Source organism: Coregonus lavaretus, assembly GCF_964263955.1.
Source record: "Coregonus lavaretus genome assembly, contig: HAP1_SCAFFOLD_3693, whole genome shotgun sequence".
Classification (NCBI taxonomy): domain Eukaryota; kingdom Metazoa; phylum Chordata; class Actinopteri; order Salmoniformes; family Salmonidae; genus Coregonus; species Coregonus lavaretus.
This window is the reverse complement of record NW_028162653.1, coordinates 24,053-38,335: the sequence shown is the minus strand read 5'-3', so window position 1 is coordinate 38,335 and position 14,283 is coordinate 24,053. Positions and strand designations below refer to the sequence as shown.

At 46.0% G+C, this 14,283-nt stretch overlaps 1 pseudogene across 1 annotated transcript in view; it reads right to left on the bottom strand.

Moving 5' to 3' along the window:
- Positions 1-4,882: 4,882 nt before the first annotated feature.
- Positions 4,883-14,283, bottom strand: part of LOC311119054 (serine/threonine-protein phosphatase 6 regulatory ankyrin repeat subunit A-like) — a 28,908-nt pseudogene continuing 19,507 nt past the window's right edge. Inside the window, exons 10-24 of the transcript in view lie at positions 13,692-13,760; positions 13,205-13,345; positions 12,679-12,790; positions 12,436-12,462; positions 12,185-12,259; positions 10,748-10,949; positions 8,267-8,354; positions 7,927-8,044; positions 7,484-7,703; positions 6,333-6,504; positions 5,974-6,119; positions 5,765-5,847; positions 5,588-5,670; positions 5,381-5,459; positions 4,883-5,175 (exon numbers count right to left, since the gene is read on the bottom strand). The product of the transcript in view is annotated as a serine/threonine-protein phosphatase 6 regulatory ankyrin repeat subunit A-like (transcript). The remainder of the gene's footprint in view (positions 5,176-5,380; positions 5,460-5,587; positions 5,671-5,764; positions 5,848-5,973; positions 6,120-6,332; positions 6,505-7,483; positions 7,704-7,926; positions 8,045-8,266; positions 8,355-10,747; positions 10,950-12,184; positions 12,260-12,435; positions 12,463-12,678; positions 12,791-13,204; positions 13,346-13,691; positions 13,761-14,283) is intronic.

The following is a 14,283-nucleotide window of genomic DNA, read 5'->3' as shown; positions in this document are numbered from 1 at the left end:
GGCTACCACTAACCCGGCCACCAACTCTGCACCCTCTGCTGCAACTTGCCCATGCCCCCCCCGCTTCTCCTTCACACAAATTCAGACAGCTGATGTTTTGAAAGCGCTGCAAAATCTGGACCCCTACAAATCAGCTGGGCTAGACAATCTGGACCCTTTCTTTCTAAAACTAGCCGCCGAAATTGTCGCAACCCCTATTACTAGTCTGTTCAACCTCTCTTTCATAACGTCTGAGATCCCCAGAGATTGGAAAGCTGCCGCGGTCATCCCCCTCTTCAAAGGGGGTGACACTCTAGATCCAAACTGCTACAGACCTATATCCATCCTGCCCTGCCTTTCGAAAGTATTCGAAAGCCAAGTTAACAAACAGATCATCGACCATTTCGAATACCACCGTACCTTCTCCGCTATGCAATCCGGTTTCCGAGCTGGTCACGGGTGCACGTCAGCCACGCTCAAGGTCCTAAACGATATTATAACCGCGATTGATAATAGACAGTACTGTGCAGCCGTCTTCATCGACCTGGCCAAGGCTTTCGACTCTGTCAACCACCGCATTCTTATTGGCAGACTAAATAGCCTTGGTTTCTCAAATGACTGCCTCGCCTGGTTCACCAACTACTTCTCAGATAGAGTTCAGTGTGTCAAATCGGAGGGCCTGTTGTCTGGACCTATGGCAGTCTCTATGGGGGTGCCACAGGGTTAAATTCTTGGGCCGACACTTTTCTCCGTGTATATCAATGATGTCGCTCTTGCTGCTGGTGACTCTCAGATCCACCTCTACGCAGACGACACCATTTTGTATACATCTGGCCCTTCATTGGACACTGTGTTAACAAACCTCCAAACGAGCTTCAATGCCATACAACAATCCTTCAGTAGCCTTCAACTGCTCTTAAACACTAGTAAAACTAAATGCATGCTTTTCAATCGAACGCTGCTAGCACCCGCCCACCCAACTAGAATCACCACTCTCGATGGGTCTGACCTAGAGTATGTGGACAACTACAAATATCTAGGTGTCTGGTTAGACTGTAAACTCAACTTCCAGACTCACATAAAGAATCTCCAATCCAAAGTTAAATCTAGAATCGGCTTCCTATTTCGCAACAAAGCCTCCTTCACTCATGCTGCCAAACATGCCCTCGTAAAACTGACTATCCTACCGATCCTTGACTTCGGCGATGTCATTTACAAAATAGCCTCCAACACTCTACTCAGCAAACTGGATGTAGTCTATCACAGTGCCATCCGTTTTGTCTCCAAAGCCCCATACACTACCCACCACTGTGACCTGTACGCTCTTGTTGGCTGGTCCTCACTACATGTTCGTCGTCAAACCCACTGGCTCCAGGCCATCTATAAATCACTGCTAGGCAAATCCCCGCCTTATCTTAGCTCATTGGTCACCATAGCAGCACCCACCCGTAGTCTGCGCTCCAGCAGGTATATCTCACTGGTCATTCCCAAAGCCAACACCTCCTTTGGCCGCCATTCCTTCCAGTTCTCTGCTGCCAATGACTGGAACGAATTGCAAAAATCTCTGAAGCTGGAGACTCTTATCTCCCTCAATAACTTTAAGCATCAGTTGTCAGAGCACCTTACCGATCACTGCACCTGTACACAGCCCATCTGAAATTAGCCCACCCAACTACCTCATCCCTATATTGTTATTTATTTTGCTCTTTTGCACCCCAGTATCTCTATTTGCACATAATCTCTTGCACATCTAGCATTCCAGTGTTAATACTATTGTAATTATTCTGCACTATAGCCTATTTATTGCCTTACCTCCATAACTTGCTACATTTGCACACACTGTATATATATTTTCTGTTGTATTTCTGACTTTATGTTTTTTTACCCCATATGTAACTCTGTGTTGTTTTTATTGCACTACTTTGCTTTATCTTGGCCAGGTCGCAGTTGTAAATGAGAACCTGTTCTCAACTGGCTTACCTGGTTAAATAAAGGTGAAATAAATAAAATAAAAATAAAAATAAAAGCCTACACGAAATACAGCCCTTATTTTATGTGTTTCTAAAATCGCCTATGGGAAAAATTAATGGTGGAAAAACGATTGGAACCATTTCCCTGTTTGACCGCTAGGTTTTATGGGTATTATCACACCTCCACTGTAACACTCTATAGAGGGGTTGGTTGTTTAGCAACAAAACTGGCATGCAACTATGGGGCAAAATAGACAGGGTTTGACTTAGACAACATGTAAACTATATTTAGTCTCTAAATGTTTAATGCAAACATAAATACATTTGAACAATGAACTCGTCTCAAATACATTGTTACAGTTGTTGTTGGTTAGCTAGGTAGCGAATTTTAGTCATTGCATAGACATGATATCAGTCAAAACACCTCAAAACAAGACATGGTATCAATAACACCATACAACGAGCTGAAACATGCCATAGAGCTACGATTCCCCACATGGCAGCTTGTTGTTAGCTGAGGTACAGAATCATAACAAGATACACGACTTCCGGCCATCGATGCGCGAGCATCATTTTCGTGACGTCAGCCAACCCTTCTATGGCTCCTGGTCAAAAGTAGTACACTAGCCTACATAGGGAATAGGGTGCCATTTTGGACGAATTTATGAAGGTGCTGTCATAACCTTTGACCCCCATTTGACCCTACTGTACCTTTAGCCAACTCTCATGACTCCCCGGCCATATACTTTCTAGTTTGATATTACAGCATGAATAGCACATTATTTCATTTGTTAAACAATATTTAATCCACAGTAATTAATATAATTGAAGATTTAAAAATAAATAACATGTCTACCTTGAACTCTTTATTCTCCATCTCCTTGCAAAATCAGCACATTTCCTTGCCAAAATGAACGCGCATCCAGAGCGAAAACAAACGCAATCCTCCAGCACTAGGGAGGATTAGACTGAACTGCTCCAGCGGTTTTTGATCAGTTTCAACATTTATCAGTGATGACGTAACAATGACCTGTACAGATTTGACGCACTTTCGATCTCGTGCTGATGCAACACTCTGTGTTGTTGAAAGCTCATGTATGGAAATCCTGCGAGTTGTAAACAAATGTAGGCTATTGTTGCCCTTAAAACTGTAATGTTGAGGACGCCATGAAAAATAAAATACATAACCCACACCGTTAGGCCAAGGTACATGCAATATTCATCACTTTGCCAATAGACTTCTTGTTCCTTGTTGTATGTAGCCTTTCTTTTGGGATTAGCACCACTGTCACCTAGAAATTGATACTGCGGTTGTCACATAAAACAGATAACCCATAGTTCATTATTAAATAACATAACTCATTTCTTTATTTTATTACTCATAAAATATACAGCAATCTTCAGATACTGAAAGAATTCATGGGAGTTTCGAATTCAGTCACTATTTCATATGTACATGCTAGTTTCATCCTTTTAAAGAAAAAAAAAGGACACGAAAAAACCTGTGAACCTCCTGATCCTGATTTGACAAACATAGCATATGTATTGTACATATTTCCAGTTAAAATTATTTTCAAAAAGAGACAAAAACGGGGGTTTGAACAAGCAATCACATAAAAGGATTGAGTGGTTTCATTTTTTTGAAGAAGTTAAGCAAGCAAAACCTGTCAAAATACATTGATTATAAGACCAAGACAAATAATATATATATATTTTTTTCAACAGAAGAAAATCTAAGTGCTGCTGTCCTACCATTGGTTTACAGTGTTTCTCCTCTCCAAGGGAGGCATGTTTTCCCCCTCGTATGCCTCGGAATAGTATCAGTGCTTTTCACAAACGTTGTAGTACTTAGTGTGCATCATTGTTTTCGCTCATACAGCTGCCCCTACTCTCCTAACCTCCCCTCAGTAACTAAAGAAGGCACAAAATGATGACATAAATATCACAAGAAAGAATACATGAATTAATAATTTACTTTCTAAAATATTTTCTAGAGGGCAAAGGACAGGTAGGTTTAATAACGCAAATGTAAAAAGTCCTGTCGCTCACATACAAATGCAAAATCTAAATGGCACCCTATTCTTTATAGAGTACACTACTTTTGACCAGAACCCTATGGCCCTGGTCAAAAGTAGTGTACTATAAAGGGAATAGGGTGCCATTGGGGATGGAAATTCTTTGAAATTACTCATGAGAGCAAATACTACGATTCTTTGGTTCCCACAGAGGGTCAGGAGCTTAAGACATGAATGATTTTATTAAAATGTTTGTTCATAAAAAATAAATGATTTCCCCTCCTCCCACATGGATTACAGACAAGAGGCTAGGTGCGTTCTGACTGTCTTAGTGTGCGGATAAACATGACCATCACTCTCATAAAACTTAAATGAAACATCACTCCTTATGTTTTTTCTCAGGCCAAAACGCTCAATCCCATTTCTACTGTCAAAACAGGTTTTGAAAAGGCTTCTTCCACATCTTTTGGTCCATGTCTGTTTTTCACTCAGTGAAGTGCTACTATCCCCTTGGACTACAGGTTATTGCCGTCATAAGGTGTCCGTCTGTCTGTTGGCTGGACAGTTTCTACCGTTTAGGACCTTTGTGGGTAAAGGTAAAGGTGGGGTATAGCAGCAGCAGTTCCTCTGAAGTCCAGTATCTGCTGGAAGGACACCTGGTGGTATGAGAGGATGAGTGTGGCCAGCCAGCCTGTTGTGCCTCCCCCTCTCCCTCCCTCCCTCCCTCCATTTCTCTCTCTCCAACTGCGGGACTCTTAAGGCTCCTGTGCGGACTGTCTCGGCTCGTGCCCTCCCAAAGCTGGCTGTGGTGATTTAAGACACGGTGTGTATGTGTGGATTTGTTTGTGGCCTCTGCCCCACTTCACTGTCCATCCGCCTGCCCTTGGCTCCTCTCCTGGGCAGCGACCACCACCCCCCTCAGTATGTCTTTGAGTCTGAGTCGTTGAGTTCCTCATCCTTGTAGAAGCCTCCATCGTGGTCGCGGTGGCCGATGTTGTTGAAGCTGCAGTAGGAGCTGTGCTCGCTGCGCAGCACGGGCAGGCTGTCGAAGGTCACACTCTTGGAGGGGCTGGTGGTGTAGTGGTTAATGGCACTGAAGGACAGGCTGGGCGCCGGGTTGCAGGGGGACACGGGCATCATGGTGGCCAGGATCAGCGCCAGGCAGTCCGCCACGTCTTTGTTGGGGGCGCAGGCCAAGGCAGGCGTGTAACCTGAGGGGTTCAAACAGAACAGCAGAGGGTCACTTCAGGAGCATCACCGTTTACTATAACACTTTTGGTGAAAAACATGAAATAACACCAGGCTAGGAGATACAAAGTTAAGACAATAACCAAGCAGTGGACTAGAGAGAAACATTTGTGGACACATTGAGAAGAGAAGTACAGAAGAAAACGGTGTTAGCGTTATGGATCTTACCATTCTCATCGACTGCGAGCACACTAGTAGCTCCTGAACCACCACCGTCAGACCATTTCTGGCTGCAACGTGTAACGGCCTGAGGAGAAAGTACCGTCAGATTAGCCAGCAGCAAATGAGGATACCTCCCAAATGCCAGACTATTCCCTATATAGTGCACTTCTTCTAATTCTTCTGGCCCAATTAATACAGCTGAACCATACGTACGTCTGTAAGGCTGCGTTAGTCGAGTTGATGAGGTTCCTGTCTGTAATCTTCTCCAATATCAACAAAGCACTGGTTTCATGCCCCTTTAAAAACCAGAGTCAAACATGTCAGACCAAAATTTCAACCAGAGAGAGCCAACTGTTCAGATGAACGTCATCTTCATGTGGGGATGCTCACCTTACTGCAGGCCAGATGAAGAGCAGTGTTCTTGACTGCATCCTGCAGGGTGAGCTCTGCTTTGGCACTGCTCACCAACAGCTCTGACACAGACAGAGAAACATAAAGAAACTCAATTAGGAAATTAAGCGACTTATTAAAATGTAAAACAGACATGTTGAACTTAAGCCGGCTGGGCGAGGCAAAGCGGAGGAGAGGGGGCTGCGTACCGACAGCGTTGGTTTGTCCGTTCTCAGCAGCCATCATGAGGGAGGTCTTCCCGGAGGCATCGGGGGAGTTGACCTGGGCGTTGTGGCCTAGCAGCAGCTGAAGACACTCCACGTGGTCCGTGAAAGCCGCCGCATGCAGGGGGGTCCTGGAGAGAGAGGAAACTTATTTCACCGATATCATGTAGGACTGTTGTAAACAAGTTTGTTCAATTAACCCTGTTTATACCATAGAAATATAAAATCACTAATAGATGTATTAAAAGTAATCTACAATCCCTCATCCAACCCCAGAGGTCATTTTATTCCCAAGACAACATTATTCTCCAGAAGAAAAGGACTTTGTCATGTGCTGTAGTTACCGGTTCTTGGTGTCAGTGGCGTTGACAATGGCCGGCCCCAGAGTGTCAATCAGCATCTCTGCAGCCCCCTCGTTGTCATTGATCACAGCTCAGTGGAGGGGGCTGAACGAGTTGCCCTCGGTCTTGTGGAAAACCTCCTGTTCCAGCAGCACCTCTACACACGTGTCATGGCCTAGTGGAAGATTGATTCATACCGGAAAAAGATGACGTCGCTGCAGACCACAACAATACTCTCAGAGAAAGCTACACATCTGACAATGGTGAAGTCACAAAATATGTTTTAGCTACAACATATGCTATGTCAATCCCTGACAAAGTCCTGTTTCAGTGTAAGGTCCTCCACTGAGAGTCATAACCCCTAATTCTGTTGTAGTCTTGTTCATTCCCCCACATGGCTCCGTCCACACCAATCGAATGCTTTTCAAGCCACAAGAGGGAGTGAATGAGTGTACACTTCATGGAGGAGAGAACAGAGCTACAGTCCAGTTAGTCAGTACGTACCGTTGTATGTAGGGGTGTAACGATCCATCTACTACATCGATGTATCGATTTATATTCCTATGATCCAACTACATCGATCTGTGCTCGGCGAGTTGGCCTTTTGGACAACATATATCACTCTAACATCGTTTTAAAATGTAATAAATCGATTGTATCGATACTAGGAAATAACCCATTGGATTTAAGCTCGTCAGACTTTATATGGATGTTTTTTCTTAGCACTTTTAATGATAAAGGCTTTAAACATTACTCGATTCAGTCTGCCTATCCGTGACGTCATCGCCCCACGCCAGCAGCAGCGCAAAGGCGCAAAGACAACAAAACATAGCATGGCGGACGACAGAGGAGAAGCCGACGAGCGAGAAATTATCAAGCCACCATTGCGGTCCTTACAAGGAACAATTCAGTCACACTGGTTGAATTTTTGGCTAAAAGGTTACTGAATCGATTTCAAGTCACTGAATCGTTTCGGATCGTATCGTTCTAAATGAACCAATATCGTCCTTGAATCGTATCGACAACCACGAATCGTGATACAAATCGAATCGTTACACCCCTAGTTGTATGGCCTGCCTAATTCAGGGACATGTTTACGGTGCTGAAGAGAGAAAATCAGAAAAGATCTAGTGTTCCGTTAGTCCAGTACGTACCGTTGTAGCAGGCCCAGTGTAGTGGCGTGTAGCCCTGGTTGTCTGTGATGACGGGGAGGGTCTCCACTGACTGGGCGGCGTGTAGGAGCCCCCCCAGCACCCCGATGTGTCTGGATGCCGCCGCCAGGTGGACAGGGGTCCGCCCCTTACAGTCCCGAACCAGGAAGCTGGCGCTGTGCTGCAGCAGGGCCTCCACACACTCCTCATGACCCGTCAACGCCTGGGAGGAAGGGCGGGGAGACAAGAATGGATTTGAATAACTAATAATCAATGATATAATAATGAATCATCAATTATTACAAATGATGTCTGGAGGCAGGTCCCCCTACAGGGATGAATACACCACTACCCATGGACAACTACTTTTCTGAAGATAATATGTATATTTGAGCCTCCCCGTCTCTTTCTGTGTGTGAGCGTATACAGCCAGCTCTCCTCCTCACCCCTCTGTGTAGCACTGTTCTGCCCCACTTGTCTTTGGCTTCTACGCTGGCTCCCTTGTTGAGCAGTGAGTACACACAGTCTGTGTGTCCGCTCAGCACCGACAGCATCAGAGGGGTTCTGATACACAAGACAACAAGGTCATATTACAAACTGGTAATAACCAGGCTGAGTCCCAAATGGCAACCTATTCCCTATATGGTACACTACTTTTGACCCGAGCCCATAGGGTTCTGGTTTAAAGTAGTGCACCAAGTAGGGCATAGGGTGCCATTTGGGACGTAGACCTAGTGTCAAAATCTCTTTATTTCAGGAATTGTATCCAAAACCCAATTGACTTACTGTCCATTCCCGTCTTGAACGTCCACTGCACTCTGGAGGTCAGCATTTCCAATCAGCAAACGCAAACACTCCGAATGACCGTTGGTAGCTAGAGGAGGATAAACAGAGAGGATATAAGAATGTGAGATGATTGACCGTTGGTAGCTAGAGGAGGCTAAACAGAGAGGATATAAGAATGTGAGATGATTGACCGTTGGTAGCTAGAGGAGGCTAAACAGAGAGGATATGAGCTGATTGCTGGACGACTATTACCTTCACATGAACAGACAGATTTCTAGAACAGTGGTATTGGTAGATGACATCCTCATGATGTTAACACAGCAGATAATAAAACATTTTGGGGCTGAGGCCCTCGAAGCCTGTCACCTGCTAGCTGTGTGTCACGCTCTGGCTCCGGGACTGTGTATTTTGAGCCAGGGTGTGTTCATTTGGTTGTGTTTGGTATTGGTTGTGTTGTATTTGGTTGTGTTTCCTTGTTTGGTCGTGTGACTCCCAATCAGTGGTAACGAGTGTCAGCTGTCGGCTCGTTATCTCTGATTGGGAGCCATATTTAAACTGTCAGTGTTCACCTTAGTGTTGTGGGTTTTTGTTCCGTATCAGTCTTTGTAACTGAGGACTTCACGTATCGTCATTGTTTGTTGTTCAGTACTTTAATATAATAAAGTCATGTTCGCTCAACGCGCTGCGCTTTGGTCTCCCTCATTGGACGATCGTGACAGAAAAACCCACCAAGATATGACCAAGCAGCGTGTCCAGGAGCCATCGCCAGGGAGATCCCTCACAGATCTCCTTCGCCTCCTGGACTGGGTCAAGCCGAGTGAGGAAGAGAAGGGCTTGACATTATGGCAGAAAGGCGAGAGGCTGGCGAGGGACATGGAGACCTGGTCCACGGGTAGGAGAGACGCCCCGAAAATTTTTAGGGGGGGGCTCACGACGTCGGACCAGCAGGAGGCCGCGATAGAGCGGCCCAGTGGGTTGCCGGAGAAGGCCGCCGGGTTACGGGGGCCACTGGTCGAAGAGGGGATGGAGGAAGTAGAGGCACGGCGAGAGGTACTGGCGTGTGTTGCCAGTCCGGTCCGGCCCGTTCCAGATCCCGGTGTAGGGCCAGTGGTGTGTGTCCCCAGTACAGTCCGGCCCATCCAAGCTTCCCGCACCAAGCCAGTGGTGTGCGTCGTCAGTCCGGCACGGCCCGTGCCTGCTCTCCGCACCAAGTCTATGGTGCGTTTCGTCAGTCCGGCACGGCCCGTTCCTGCTCCCCGCACCAGGTCTGTGGTGCGCGTCGCCAGCCCAGTCTGGCCCATTCCTGCTCCCCGCATCAAGCCTGTGGTGCGTCTCGTCAGCCCGGCTCTGCCCGTTCCTGCTCTCCGCACCAGGTCTGTGGTGCGCGTCGCCAGCCCAGTCCGGCCCATTCCTGCCACTCGCACCAAGTCAAGGGTGCGAGTCGTCAGCCGGATTCAGCCCATTCCTGCTACTCGCACCAAGCCAAGGGTGCGAGTCGTCAGCCGGATTCAGCCCATTCCTGCTACTCGCACCAAGCCAAGGGTGCGAGTCGTCAGCCGGATTCAGCCCATTCCTGCTACTCGCACCAAGCCAGGGATGCGAGTCTTCAGCCTGGTGAGGCCTGTTCCGGCTCCACGCACCATGCAAAGGGTGCGTATCGTCTGCCAGGTCCGGTCCATTCCTGCCTCACGCGCCAAGCCAGGGGTGCGCGTCGGCAGTCCTGATCCAGCTAACTGGGTCAGATCGGACTGGGGGCACTACGGGGGGATTGTAGTAGGGTGGTGGTCAAGCCCGGAGCCGGAGCCGCCTCCGAGGAGCAATACCCACCCAGCCCTTCCCTATTTGGGGTGTAGGCGCGGTCGGAGTCCGCGCCTTTAGGGGGGGGTACTGTCACGCTCTGGCTCCGGGACTGTGTATTTTGAGCCAGGGTGTGTTCATTTGGTTGTGTTTGGTATTGGTTGTGTTGTATTTGGTTGTGTTCCCTTGTTTGGTCGTGTGACTCCCAATCAGTGGTAACGAGTGTCAGCTGTCGGCTCGTTATCTCTGATTGGGAGCCATATTTAAACTGTCAGTGTTCACCTTAGTGTTGTGGGTTTTTGTTCCGTATCAGTCTTTGTAACTGAGGACTTCACGTATCGTCATTGTTTGTTGTTCAGTACTTTAATATAATAAAGTCATGTTCGCTCAACGCGCTGCGCTTTGGTCTCCCTCATTGGACGATCGTGACACTGTGTACCTGGCTCTGGATAGAAGTCCCCCTGTGCACTGATCTAGGATCAGCTTACCCTCCCCAGATCCTCAGCAATAATGACAAAAAATGACCTTAGATCAGTGTGTAGTGGGCATTTTCACACTATGCTATATAATATCCCTAGAGTGGACATTGGCGTCCTAGCAACATGACCAAACAAATGTCCATCTTGGTAAGGAAAACTTTTGAATTACAGAATCTCTAGGTCTTACGTGATATCCTATGCGTACCTGCAGCGTGGATGGGGGTCCTCTTCAGGGTGAAGTCTTTAACCAGGATGGAGGCTCCCTGGTTGATGAGGACGTCAACACACTCCACATGGCCTTTAAAGGCATTCAGGTCCAGAGGGGTGCGCCCCTGGCTGTTCCTCACGTCTAGATCCAGCAGAGACTGAACCAGGACCTCCATAGCATGGTGGTGGCCGTGGTACGCCTGAATGGAAACAAACACACAGTCTGAAGCAAAGTCCAGTGGTATGCCTGAACAGATATACACTCCTAATATAATCAATGTCCTATAGTAGACCAGTGGTATGCCTGAACAGATATACACTCCTAATATAATCAATGTCCTATAGTAGACCAGTGGTATGCCTGAACAGATATACACTCCTAATATAATCAATGTCCTATAGTAGACCAGTGGTATGCCAGAACAGATATACACTCCTAATATAATCAATGTCCTATAGTAGACCAGTGGTATGCCTGAACAGATATACACTCCTAATATAATCAATGTCCTATAGTAGACCAGTGGTATGCCAGAACAGATATACACTCCTAATATAATCAATGTCCTATAGTAGACCAGTGGTATGCCAGAACAGATATACACTCCTAATATAATCAATGTCCTATAGTAGACCAGTGGTATGCCAGAACAGATATACACTCCTAATATAATCAATGTCCTATAGTAGACCAGTGGTATGCCAGAACAGATATACACTCCTAATATAATCAATGTCCTATAGTAGACCAGTGGTATGCCAGAACAGATATACACTCCTAATATAATCAATGTCCTATAGTAGACCAGTGGTATGCCTGAACAGATATACACTCCTAATATAATCAATGTCCTATAGTAGACCAGTGGTATGCCAGAACAGATATACACTCCTAATATAATCAATGTCCTATAGTAGACCAGTGGTATGCCTGAACAGATATACACTCTTAATATAATCAATGTCCTATAGTAGACCAGTGGTATGCCTGAACAGAAACAGTCCTAGACCTCTAAAGTAGACCAGTGTCTCTCAAATCGGGTGCCCATTTTTTCTCCCGCCCAGCATCAACATCGAAGGTCCCTGCCAAGCGTGAGATTTAGAAACAAACACACTACTACTCCTCTGTTGGAGGTTGATTAACTCAAATGGCAAAATAAGGAAATCATCCTCATCATCACCGTGTCAAAATATGCATGTATTTTACACTAATCAGGAACAGATAGGAACATGGTGTGTGAGTGTCTGGACAATCAACTTTTCGTGGAAAAACAACACCATGCCTGCATCCCAGATAGCACCCTATTTCCCATGTAGTGCAGTACTTTTGATCTGGGCCCATAAGGTTCTGGTCAAAAGTAGTGCACTAAATAGGGAATAGGGTGCCATTTGTCATGTGGCGAGACCCCTACAGGAGTAGGTAGGCTTTACTCACAGCTAAGTGTAGGGGGCTGATGGGAGCTCTGACATCAGAGTCGTTCAGGATGTCTGTCCCTGAGGTTTCCATTAGCTGGGGAAAGACAAGGACGGGCCAGTTTAGACTTGTAACATATTTACTTTGAAGGTTAGTCTAGTAGCATGTTTCATGTTGTAAATCTCAGTGACCAGCCCCTGCAGACATACTGGGGTGTTGCATTCGTATCTTAAACAAGCTAGTGTGAGGAAAAGTAACCAACTGGTACTTACCACATCTAAAGGTGTTTCACTTGCAATCTGGAAAAAGAACATCAAGAGTGACGATGCGGCCACGACAAACATGCAACCACACCTTAAAACCTACTGAATATCAACGTCTGTCCCAAATGGCACCCTATTCCCTATATAGTGCATTACTTTTGACCAGAGCCCTATGGGCCCTACATCCATTTGGGACGCAGACAAAATGGTCTGTGAATGCAGGGCGTCTAGTCCCCTGTGGTTCTGACTCACCAGCTCCAGACAGAGGCGGTGTCCGTACGCAGACGCGTAATGGACTGCGTTGTAGCCCTGATTGTCCCTGATCCCTGGGTTAGCGTCGTTTCGCAGCAAATATTCCAGACACCTAGAGGTCAGAGGTCAAGAGTTCACTAATCATTATACCAACATCAAGACAGACAGATAAGCAAGCAGAGACACTTTCCCAAAGGAGACGTGGCCAAGCTTTCACACTGCAGATTTAACACTAGTATGTATTCAAACACGGCCAACAACATACTCTAGACTACAGTGAAATGTGAAAGGTCATGGCACCACAACATACTCTCCAGACTACAGTGAAATGTGAAAGGTCATGGCACCACAACATACTCTCCAGACTACAGTGAAATGTGAAAGGTCATGGCACCACAACATACTCTCCAGACTACAGTGAAATGTGAAAGGTCATGGCACCACAACATACTCTCCAGACTACAGTGAAATGTGAAAGGTCATGGCACCACAACACACACAACAGTAAGAGAGGTGTGAGACGTACTTTCCGTCTGTGTCGGAGGCAGCAGCGTAGTGGAGCGGGGTGCAACCCCTTTTATCCAGATCGTTCACACTGGCCCCAGACCCCACCAAGGCAAACAGACACTGGTAGTTACAATTGGCTGCCGCATAATGCAGAGGACTCCTAAAAGAACGCACAGAAACCATTCAACATCAACAACAGAAACAACTTATTGGAGCTGTAAAACATTTACATTTTACATTTACGTCATTTAGCAGACACTCTTATCCAGTGCGACTTACAGGAGCAATTAGGGTTAAGTGCCTTGCTGCAGTGCACATAGACACATTTTTCACCTAGTCAGCTAGGGGATTTGAACCAGCAACCTTTCGGTTACTGACCCAACGCTCTTAACCGCTAGGCTACCTGCCGCCCAATATTTCCCATAATAATTCCTATATGCCCCTATACTATATTCCCCATTATCATAAAGATCACATATGAAAGTTATTTGATGCCACAGACAGACCTTCCGAAGCTGTCCTTTCTGTTGAAGTCTGCCCCTGTGTTGAGCAGCAGATTCAGACAGTCCAGGTTCCTGGTAACAAGATATCAAGTTCAGAAAGGCCCTCGTACATCTGAGCTATCAGGTGAATGGTAACAAGATATCAAGTTCAGAAAGGCTCTCGTACATCTGAGCTATCAGGTGGATGGTAACAAGATATCAAGTTCAGAAAGGCTCTCGTACATCTGAGCTATCAGGTGGATGGTAACAAGATATCAAGTTCAGAAAGGCCCTTTCACATCTGAGCTATCAGGTGGATGGTAACAATGAGAACCTTAAAGAAAAGAGAAACCCGTACACTGCTCTTGCTAGTATCACTGTTTTTATAATGCTAATAAAAGCAATAATAAAAAGTGATACTAGCAAGAGCAGTTTGCAGGTTTCTCTTCTCTTTCAAGAAGATATAAAGACAATTTAGACCAGAGCGCAAGTCAATACCACCATGGCATGGAACCACATTATACAGAAATTATACTGCACTAATGATCTATACGATTTTTTTATACTGCTAAACAATGTGAAATGTAAGAGTGTGAATATGTGTTTGTTCTTTCTG